Genomic DNA, 11919 nt, shown 5'->3' with positions numbered 1-11919 from the left:
AGGGGTTAGGTTTAGGATTAGGTTACGGTTAGTTTTTGGGTTTAGGGCTATGTTAGGGTTGGTATAGGGTTAGGTTTAGGATTAGGTTACGGTTAGTATTTGGGTTTAGGGTTATGTTAGGGTTGGTATAGGGTTAGGTTTAGGATTAGGTTTAGGGGTTAAGTTTAGGTTTTAGGGTTAGAATAGGGTTAGGTTTAGGGTCAGGTTATGGTTAGGATTTAGTGGTTAGGGTTAGGTTAGGGTTAAGGTTAGGGTTATATTAGGGTTAGTATAGGATTAGGTTTAGGGTTAGTATAGGGTTAGGTTTAGGGTTAGGTTATGGTTAGGTTTTCAGGGTTAGGTTTAGGGTTATATTAGGGTTAGTATAGGATTAGGTTTAGGGTTAGTATAGGGTTAGGTTTAGGGTTAGGTTAGGGTTAGTATAGGGTTAGGTTTAGGGTCAGGTTATGGTTAGGATTTCAGGGTTAGGTTTAGGGTTATATTAGGGTTAGTATAGTATTAGGTTTAGGGTTAGTATAGGGTTAGGTTTAGGGTTAGGTTATGGTTAGGTTTTCAGGGTTAGGTTTAGGGTTATATTAGGGTTAGTATAGGATTAGGTTTAGGGTTAGTATAGGGTTAGGTTTAGGGTTAGGTTAGGGTTAGTATAGGGTTAGGTTTAGGGTCAGGTTATGGTTAGGATTTCAGGGTTAGGTTTAGGGTTATGTTAGGGTTAGTATAGGGTTAGGTTTAGGGTTAATATAGGGTTAGGTTTAGGGTCAGGTTATGGTTAGGATTTAGTGGTTAGGGTTAGGGTTAGGTTTAAGGTTATGTTAGGGTTAGTATAGGATTAGGTTTAGGGTTAGTATAGGGTTAGGTTTAGGGTTAGGTTAGGGTTAGTATAGGGTTAGGTTTAGGGTCAGGTTATGGTTAGGATTTAGTGGTTAGGGTTAGGGTTAGGTTTAAGGTTATGTTAGGGTTAGTATAGGATTAGGTTTAGGGTTAGTATAGGGTTAGGCTTAGGGTTAGGTTAGGGTTAGTATAGGGTTAGGTTTAGGGTTAGGTTAGGGTTAGTATAGGATTAGGTTTAGGGTTAGTATAGGATTAGGTTTAGGGTTAGTATAGGGTTAAGTTTAGGGTTAGGTTAGGGTTAGTATAGGGTTAGGTTTAGGGTCAGGTTATGGTTAGGATTTCAGGGTTAGGTTTAGGGTTATGTTAGGTTTAGTATAGGGTTAGGTTTAGGGTCAGGTTATGTTAGGATTTAGTGGTTAGGGTTAGGGTTAGGTTTAGGGTTATGTTAGGGTTAGTATAGGGTTAGGTTTAGGGTCAGGTTATGTTAGGATTTAGTGGTTAGGGTTAGGGTTAGGTTAGGGTTAGTTTTAGGGTTATGTTAGGGTTAGTATAGGGTTAGGTTTAGGGTTGGTAAAGGATTAGGTTTAGGGTTATGTTAGGGTTAGTATAGGGTTAGGTTTAGGGTTAGTATAGGATTAGGTTTAGGGTCAGGTTTTGGTTAGGATTTCAAGGTTAGGTTTAGGGTTATGTTAGGTTAGTATAGGATTAGGTTTAGGGTTAGGTTTAGGGTCAGGTTTAGGGTCAGGTTATTGTTAGGATTTAGGGGTTAGGTTAACTGTATATCTACAGATGTAACTAAATCCAGGTACTTTAATTGTAAGTGCAATACAACAACACATGTCTTGCCAAATCCAATACTGTCTTACGTCATACACAACAGTGATTTTACGAGGATTTTGCCATCTCATACTGTAATTATTACTTTTCATGAGACCGGGTCAGATTGACTAGCGGTGTTGTAAAAGCAGACAATAATGCAAAATTTACCAATAGATAATAAAGGCTGAAATATTACACACATGTAGACCCCAGACTTTAAATCTAAAACTTTTTTTTACCCTTGTGAATTCTGTCTCAATGCTTAGTTTGTATTCAATAATCTTGTCTAGTTTTTATGGGGTCCGTAGGGCTCCATTAATGATCTGATAGCCCCTCACAATATTGTCGTTACGCCAAAAAATAGATATTCCTCGAAAATCGAAAACAAACACATGGTTACACAGTCCGTGTGTCTCTCCTGCCAAGACAAATCCACATGGTTAAATAAAAACATGTCTTTTATGCTGCCCATCCTGTATATTACCCTAAAATTTTCTTGACACAGACCCCAAGACATTCAGACATCTTGAAGATCTCGAAATTTGAACTCAATCGACACAAGCATGAATCTACATTGGCAAAAGCTCCCTTAGGAAAGATTGAAAACAGGCCAGTTGTTCCAAGAAACAGGGATGTGTGGAGGAGATTTGCGATCCCTTTGGGTAACACTGAGCTTGAATGCGAGACGCGAGTGTGACACGGGGTCAATTGTGCAGATTTAGTTCTAATAATAGCGCAAAATGCACAATTCATAATGTCGGTAGACTGCGAAATTCGCTAGGGAGGCAATTCACCTTGTTTTGCTGAACGGGAGCCATTCAGAACATGTCCATTAATAAACACTACCGGGAACACTTGAGCGTTTGTCAGCCGATGAACTTCTGAACTCTCGCTGTTAAGATGCTCTTCTGGATCTGTTCCTAATTTTACCTCCTGCCTTCGGTGGAGCATTAACTAAGGTCAACATGAGGGCAATCTCGGCAATAAACCGAACTTCCGTGGGTAACATCTGTGATGTTCCTCAAAGCTGACTAATGAGTAGCAAAAGATACGCTCTTCGCAATCTCAGGATTCTAATGTTCAATAAACCCAGACGTGGACAATCAAGAGGGAACCTATTCCCACGTTGTGGCCAATTGGCCATAATAACGTTTTTCTTTTAGCATATATGGGTGATTCTTTAATTGAGGTGCACTTTTGACTTCTTGTAAAATGTTATTTACATCTGTGTTAAAACATTTACCACATATTTTGAAGTAAAAATCAGATTATGTCCTTGATCTGCCTCCGAGTGGATTTTTGTATTGTGTGTGATGGTAATGACATTTCCATTTTGGGGGAAAAGGTTGGGTAAGTCTTGGACAACACAATTAGTTAGCTAGCACACAGTTAATGTTGAATTTATAAAAAGAAAAAGAAAAGATACTAACCTGGGGTGCGTTTACCAAAAGCATCGTTAGACAACTAAGGTTGCAATTTCCATTGTTAGCAACATAGCTCAACGAGGGTTGGACTGGTAATCTGGCATATCGGGCATTTTCCCGGAGGGCCAATGCATTTTGGGGCTTATCAGGGGCAGACTGGCCATCGGGAGAACCGAGCAGGCTGGTGGGTCAGCCGTGAAAAGGTCTGTATGGGCCGCGATAAGCTAAAATGATCCACCGCGTAACGCAAAAAGGACCACAAAACGGCGCCGCAATATGCAGAAAAGGACAGCGAACACCCCCCGTTCTACTTTTGACTATCGTCACCGGCCGCCTTTATCCCTCGCGCACCCCCATCAGGCTGATGTTGTTCTCTCAGGCCGGTGAGCATCCGGCATGACGTGCACCCCCCGACGGGGGGTACGTCGGGTGGGGGCGTGCCTTGCGCACCGTCTGCCGGCGGGTCATCCCCGCCTTCCTTGACATGGGAGGAGACAGGAGGGTAAAACAAAAACAAAATGGCCAAGGGAAAGGCCAACACGGATCGACAGATAGAGAGAGAGAGGAAAAAAAAACTCACTTATCGGTTCTCTGATGCACCATCGTGTGGACCTAGATCACTCGTTCACCCTCTCAGGCAGACGGCAGCCACTCCTCCCTGGGCGGACCGGAGTCAGACCAACCCCCAGTTGACAGACCGCCCCTCCGCGTTCTCGGCAACCCATGGGGACACTCCTCTGCCTCTGACAGCAGCCCTACCACTCCAGGCGGTCGGGGAGTGGCTTCCCTCCTCCCCTCGCGGACGGCAGTCTTCCCAACCCCTCCACGTTTCTGGGGGACGGCAGGGCACTCCTCCACCCCTGGCAGCGGCTCCTTCACTCCAGGTGGTCGGAGAGTCCAGTCCCCACTCGCCTCGTGGTTGGCGGACGTTCTCCGCGTCCAGGCGACTCCGTCCCCTGGCGGATGGCAGCGGCACTCCCTAGGTGGTCGGCAGCACTCCCTCCGCGACAGGCATCCCTCCTCCTTCCTGGGTTTTGGCACCAGTGTAATAAAGGTATAACGGAAAGCAGGAGGCAGGAACCGACTTGGCAATATAAATAATAGTTTAATAATCAACTGAACCAAAAACACACAAACATAAACACACAGAGCAGCTGCCTGTCATTCTCTCTCTCTCGAACTGTCGTCACCGGCCGTCTTTAACCCTCACGCACACCCATCAGGCTGACTGTGGACCGGAAGTGCGTTGTTCCGGCCCCGCCCTCCTCCGCTCTACGCATAGTTACTAAGGTTTCGTAAAACAGTTGTGACTAGGTAATTAATTTCTACAACGATGCATTGTACTATAGTGAGTTACATTGTTGTACAGGAAATGCACCTCAGTTTGGTAATGACACTTTCTAAAGTTACTCTGAGGGGATGATGATGTAAAAATTTAAATAAATAAATAAATGCAATTAAAATAATTTCTGATCTTCAAACCATCCCATTTAATTTTTAATGACCAAAAATAAACTTGGGTAATGGCAATCAGTGCTAAAAACAGTGGGTCTCATTCGCTAATTGGAATAACAAACGTACAAACGTTTTTACGCCTAAATCATGATTCGTCAATAAGTTGGCATTTAAGTTTATTCTTTGAACATTGAAACGAAAAAAATGTACGCATCTTATACACATTTATTTGAGACCCACTGATACTTTTTTATCAAAAAATTTATTATACACATTAATACTAAATTAACTAAAAATATGTATTTTTAAGTTCATAGTTAAAAATGCGAAATAGAAGCTTTATTTCTTTAAAATCATCCAATAGAAACAAAAAAATGTCCCTTTAATTGAAGAATCACCCATAAATGTTTTCATAGTCATACTTCATAGTCTTACAACAACGCCCCTAGTTGTTGTTACCTCTCGACGGTGTTTTTTTTTTTTTACAATCTGATAGACACAAAGAAAAGTCATAAATGTTTTTCGTAGCCAAAATATGCTGTTGGCTCCTAACCCCATTACCTCCAATAAACCCTGCTAAGAACTTGGCATGCGCTCTCGGGTCACATCAGGACAGCAGAGAATAGGAAAAACAGCCAGTGCCTGCAGCTAACTCAAGAGATTGGCGGAAATCCTAGCCACAACTACCGTTCGACTAGCTGCGAGACGGCCACCAGAAATCCTGCTGACGGTTAATTAATAGCGTCTATACTGCACAACACTCAACACTCATTTGACTCCGTTCGTTCCCAGCACTCCACCTTTGCGTTTTTGTACTTCTAACCTCTTGTTCTCAGTCCTCACCGTCAACAACATCCATTCCACGCTCAGCCAGAGAAGCTGAGAAGGATCGCTGTAGCATAGCAACCGTCATCAAGGTCCAGTCGGGATTATCCGTTCAAAAGGACTTGAGAATATTTGTCATTTAGTAGACACTTTTTGTTTGTCCAGAGAGTGTAGCATTGACTAGCGTCCAGACAAGGGTTATACCTCTCGGCTCACAGTGAGAAAAGAAGAATTAGAAAAAAGCAAGACTTTGTGTAATGGAAACGTCAGTAATTTGGCAGTTTTATCAGTGCTAACAATGGCGTTTCTGTGCGACGTTATGCAAGAACTAAATGTTGGCTAAAGCCCTAAGCCCTCTGGGGAGGTTTGGTAAATCCTGATTTTGATGGTAAATCCAGATCGAACGCGTCTGAGATTTACTTGCAAACAGAATAAGTTAACGAGTGTTTTTCGGCTAACTCGGGTGTCCAGGTATCTTGTGCGGATGGTAATATCTGTGATTGTGGATATTGTATTTTCACAATGCTTCTCTTTTATTTAATATATATCGAGTACTATAACGCTCCGTCTACACCAAAGGTGACCAGCATAGTGTTCATTTGAGTCGGTCTACACTGGAATGTCGAAGTCGCTTGACTTCTTATAATGTTCACTAATGCCGGCCAATCAGCTGAGCTCGAACTGTAAATATTTACCTATTATTATAATGAAGTCGTCATTATAAAAGCACCATTAATAATATGTCAGTTTTATACCAATCGACTTCCATCGGAAAAAACCCGAAAATGTTGGAAGTCGATTGGTACAAAAATGGACGTATTATTATAATGGTGGTATTATAAGGACAGATGACAATATAATAATACATCCATTTTGTACCAATCGACTTCCAACGTTTTCGTTTTTTTTCCGATGGAAGTCGATTGGTATAAAATGTACATATTATTAATGGTAAAATACCATTATTATAATACACACATTTTATTACTAATACATTTATAACTTTTATCTTAAAAATTCAATAAAAAATTGGAACTTCATTGGTATAAAACATATTATTATAATAGTTGTCATCTTTATAATACTACCATTATAATAATGTACATTTTTATACCAAACGACCTCCGTCGTTTATTTAAAGTTTATTTAAATAAAAATGGATGTATTATTATAATGGTTGTCATCATTATTAAACTACCATTATAATAATAAAAAAAATGTCCACCAGTCAACTTCAGAAAAGAAAAGTTGGAAGTTGATTGGTGCAAAGATTGTCAGTCGTCCCTATAATACCACCGTGATAATAATACGTCAATTTTTAAACCAAAGATTGAGTATTAAACTATATTTAACTCGACACAGTGAGCTAATAATTTATGTTTATGATGTAACGCATCCGAGATGCGACACAAGCATGTCTGACGCAGGTGTCCTTAAACAAGCCCTCATAATAAATCTCTGATTGATAAATTCACTTGTGTAATGGATTACTGTGAACTGTGTGTCAATGATTGACTTATGATCAATAATATGGTAATAAACAATATATTGTATTCTAGACTTATCAATGATGAACTCTTCTGACACAGGAATGTAATGCATTTTAATTATCTGAAATTTTTTTATTTATATATATATAATTTATTAATATTTAAAGATAACGATGTATAATTATTTCATCATTATATATTTAATTATTGTTATATGAGGGGCTTTCTCAGCAGATATTTGTATATGCGATTAAATGCGATTAATTAATCGGGACACCACGTAATTAATTCGATTAAAAGTTTAATCGATTGACAGCCCTAAAAATTACAATTAGACTATAAAAAATAAATAAAAATCAAGTTCCATTGGGAAATAAATCTGGAAGTCGATTGGTACAAAAATATATGTAATATTATATTGTCAGTCGTCATTATAATACTACCATTATAATAATAATCGTTTTTTGTACAAATAGACTTCCATCGGAAAACAAAAAAAAAGTCGTAAATCGATTGCTATTAAATTACTATTATGGTAATTGTCGTTATAATAATACATGCGTTTTATTACTGATCAACTTCCTTAAAAAAACGTAAAAATTGGAAGTTGATTGGTGCAAAACTTTACGTATTATTATAACGGTAGTCTTCATTATAACATTAGCATTTATAATAACAGATTAAAAAAATTAGCAATTGATTTCTGTCGAAAAACTTTCAAAATTTTTAAAATTGAATTTTATTTCATCCATTTGCATTTGGAATATATGAATAATGTTCGTTGGACAAAACCGCATGTACAAAAGACTCCTATTCATTGCATCAAGTTGGCTTTACTAAATTAATTTAATTTTGTAAATGAACAAATAATTCAAACAATTAATTTTTAATTGAAAAGTAACAAACCAATTTAATTGTGTGAAAACGTTTTCATCAATTTAATTCAGTTCCTTTAATGTTTTTATTTTTTGTTTGTATATAACAAAAACAAACAAACAAACAAACAAAACACCTGAACTGTCAAGAACATTAGCAGGTATTCTTGTTTTCTTGATATTGATTTGTTTTATTTGTTAAATATAAAATGACAAGCACAAAGTTTCTACAATGCTTGTCTTACGACAGTCTTGGTCCTTGTTTAAAGGGTCTTTGCTCTCGCGCTCTCGGCTGGTGTTATGAGCATGTCATCGCTGCGGTAAAGTGAAGAAGGGCCCTGCATTAATTATGTATTGAATTTACATAATCTTTTTTGATCCAGGATTCTCAAAGCACATCTCCCCTCAGTGTGCGGCCCTTCTAATTCATCTCAGCCGCTGCCGTTGTGTCGTATCCACTGTAGTCTGATGGACTTTCAAAGTCATGTCGTGACCGAACGATAGAGCCGTAGACTTCAGCACTGCTGTGCTTTCAACATGAGAGCAATGGACACCAATTCCTAAAACCTACATACATTCTGAGGCTGCAATCATGCTCTAAGAGGAGCTGATCCCGAGATGCGTTGCGATGAGCTCATCCAAGATGGTGGACGAAGCTAAATAAATGTCGATTATAAATTGACTTATAATTCAGCACTGAAAAGTAGCAATAAAAATAGTTTCAAAATCTAATAAAAAATTTACCCAATTTTACCAAATATTTGTGTGTGCTACAGCTGTTTTATCACAGTGTTAGCTTAGCAACATGATAACGTCAAACTCTTTTGGATTCAATTTTCAGTCATTTCGGAAAAAAGTTTATGCTTAAAATGCTCAAGTCCCGAGATACACAAGTGAGGTGTTTTTGGTGTAGTTTGAAAGCTTAGAATCGGAAGATAAAAATTAATTCTGCATTTATGTTACTTAAAATAACAAAATAAGGCCTTAAAGCATCCGCGTCGCAAATAAGCGCCACCTAGTGGCTATGTGGTAGAAATATTAATATGAATATATAAAAGTCTTTAAAATAGATCTTAGAAATGTCATATATCAAATGAAAGCTCTCATTCTCAGCAATGTGACTCTATAGATTATTTTATTGCACTAATACCACAGTTTAAAATATTTTTAAAAGAATCTTAAAGAGAAATATGATATTTGTAAGATATCAAATACAAATGTCTCTTTTATGCAACGATAACTGCTGCTTTAGCCACCCCAAAAAAATCTATATCTACTTTTAACATAGGAAGATCTCTAAAAAATGAGCCATTGTTTACTTGTCTGTGAGCTTTGCTTGAGTGAATAATCCAATGTTATATCTTAGATCTATCTATATCTAAATATGCGGTACCACAGGAAAATCATGTTAAAAAAATCATCAGAAATAAATGTTTTTGACTATTGATGATATAATGACACATTTATATCATCACAAAGGGGAGGATCTCAGCTTTCTAATGACCCCTAGATTGAGCTTGTAGTCCACTCAGAGGCCGAGATATTCAATGAAATAATGAGGGTGTTGCTTGAACTGAACATTAGACGGAATGTCTATGGACGAGCACATCTGTGAGGGGTAAAATGTGTTAGAGCGCCCCCTACAGTTCACATCTGTGAGGGGTATGATGTGTTAGAGCGCCCCCTACAGTTCACATCTGTGAGGGGTAAAATCGTTAGAGCGCCCCCTACAGTTCACATCTGTGAGGGGTAAAATGCGTTAGAGCGCCCCCTACAGTTCACATCTGTGAGGGGTAAAATGCGTTAGAGCGCCCCCTACAGTTCACATCTGTGAGGGGTAAAATGCGTTAGAGCGCCCCCTACAGTTCAGATTGGCATTTTGTGGCGGAAGGTGATAGAGGAAAAATTCTAATTTCGAGTGCTTTCTGCCATGTAGTGGAATATAATAAGACTATTTGGAAAGAGACGGGGTGAACAGAACCAAAATTACATGCTTACAAAATTAGGACAAAACTAAATAATTAAATAAATAAATAATAAATATAAAATTCAGTTCATCATGAGATTATAAACGCATACAATATCATTTATGAATAATTGGAGTCTTTTTTTTTTATTCGGGTGGTTCTCTGAAAATTGAGACCAATTTGTCGACAGTGTGTGTGAATGGGGAGCTTTTAAATTTGGAGTGATGGTGGTGTAGTGGTCTAAAGCACATAACTGGTAATCTGGTACTCATAAGGTCACTGGTTCAATCCCCACAGCCTCCACCATTGTGTCCTTGAGTAAGGCACTTAACTGGTCATCAGAAGGTTGCTGGTTCGATCCCCACAGCCACCACCATTGTGTCCTTGAGTAAGACACTTAACTCCAGGTTGCTCCGGGGGGATTGTCCCTGTAATAAGTGCTCTGTATAATACATTGGTACTCAGAAGGTTGCTGGTTCGATCCCAACATTCACCACCATTGTGTCCTTGAGTAAGGCACTTAACTCCAGGTTGCTCCGGGGGGATTGTCCCTGTAATAAGTGCTCTGTATAATACATTGGTACTCAGAAGGTTGCTGGTTCGATCCCCACAGTCACCACCATTGTGTCTTTGAGTAAGACACTTAACTCCAGGTTGCTCCGGGGGGATTGTCCCTGTAATAAGTGCTCTGTATAATACATTGGTACTCAGAAGGTCGCTGGTTTGATCCCCACAGTCACCACCATTGTGTCCTTGAGTAAGACACTTAACTCCAGGTTGCTCCGGGGGGATTGTCCCTGTAATAAGTGCACTTTTGGATAAAAGCGTCTGCCAAATGCATAAATATAAATATAAATTTGAGAGCGAAAAATTGCAGGCAGCTGCCCCAAAATATTTCCGACGAAACCAACCAGCTCCGAGGAGAATCACGACATCACAAACTTTGATTTGAAGTTAAAAACCTTGTGAAAATCAGACAAAAAGACAAAAATACAAGACGTAACGTCTTAAATTAGGGAATTAACTTCAATGCAATGATGCATTAGCGAATGATGTAGTCAAATTAAAAATATATAAGTATTGATTTATCATTGTTGATAAGTATGGAAACAATGCTACATTTTAAGTACAGTGAACTAAAAATAAATAAATAAATAAATAGGCTTAATTTTATGCAATTGTGGACAGTGGTTCCAGATGTTTGAAATGAGTTTTATTAACTTAAAATACAAATTCCTGCTCGGTTTCATCAGTTACATTAATTCCACACAATTATTCACGTAGTCGCAACTCAGTTATATTGAGTAAATCCCATTTGACGAATCTAAAAAAAAGAATGCATTAAACGAATAATGAAATGAACTCGTTACTTTTAATGAAGTAAATCGAACAAGTAGCAAAAATACTTTTCAGATATCCTTGTAATATTTGAGTGAACTGTTCCTTTAAGAACGTTTAAATATTTGACTGGAAAATCGATTTTTGCATCAGGTTTTAGAAACTTGACTCTGTTAGCGTGTAATCGCTCGTGCGTCTGAGATGGACAGTTAGCATCTCTGACAGCTTCATGTCCGCTGACTGTGGCCTCCAGTAAAACACAAGCAGATGTTTGCTTTGGCCGCAGACCTGTAAGACGATGGAGGATGTGACAGCGAAGCGCTGCACGCGTTATACGGCGTTAAATCATTTGTCAGGAAGTGTCAGCCATTCTTTCATTTCAGGGGTCATTTACTGTATTACGGGTTTAGTCTGAGTGTAATGTGAGAGGAGTCGTTCGTCTTGTGCAGTTAGTCACCGTGTTTGTGTGAGTGAAGACAGACGGGTGAGTGATTCAGTGTCTAAACTCCTAAAATGACCTAAAATGACCATATGTGAACACAGCCAGACAAAAGAAGAGGTGTGTGTGTGTGTGTGTGTGTGTGTGTGTCTGTGAGTGTGAGTATAGTGTGAGTTTAGTGTATGTGTGTGTGAGAGTGTGAGATTGTGTGTGTTTGTGAGTATAGTGTGAGTGTGTGTGTGTGTGTGTGAGTGAGTACAGTGTGAGTATAGTGTGAGTGAGTGTGTGTGAGTATAGTGTGAGTGTGTGTGTGTGAGAGTGTAGTGTGAGTGTGTGTGAGTATAGTGTGAGTGTGTGTGTGTGAGAGTATAGTGTGAGTGTGTGTGTGTGAGAGTATAGTGTGAGTGTGTGTGTGTGTGAGTATAGTGTGAGTGTGTGTGTGTGTGTGTGTGTGTGTGT

At 38.9% G+C, this 11919-nt stretch overlaps 1 long non-coding RNA gene across 1 annotated transcript; it reads left to right on the top strand.

Annotated features, from left to right (window-relative positions):
* Window positions 1-1103: 1103 nt before the first annotated feature.
* On the top strand, window positions 1104-1451 carry LOC127621901 (uncharacterized). Its single transcript, XR_007967916.1, has 3 exons — window positions 1104-1260; window positions 1295-1342; window positions 1411-1451. It is a non-coding gene; the product is annotated as an uncharacterized LOC127621901 (long non-coding RNA).
* The last annotated feature ends 10468 nt before the right edge of the window (window positions 1452-11919 follow it).

The sequence above is a fragment of the Xyrauchen texanus genome, chromosome 28 (genome assembly GCF_025860055.1).
Source record: "Xyrauchen texanus isolate HMW12.3.18 chromosome 28, RBS_HiC_50CHRs, whole genome shotgun sequence".
Taxonomy (NCBI): Eukaryota; Metazoa; Chordata; class Actinopteri; order Cypriniformes; family Catostomidae; genus Xyrauchen; species Xyrauchen texanus.
Note: the sequence above shows the minus strand (reverse complement) of the source record. Positions and strands in the feature narration are given on the sequence as shown.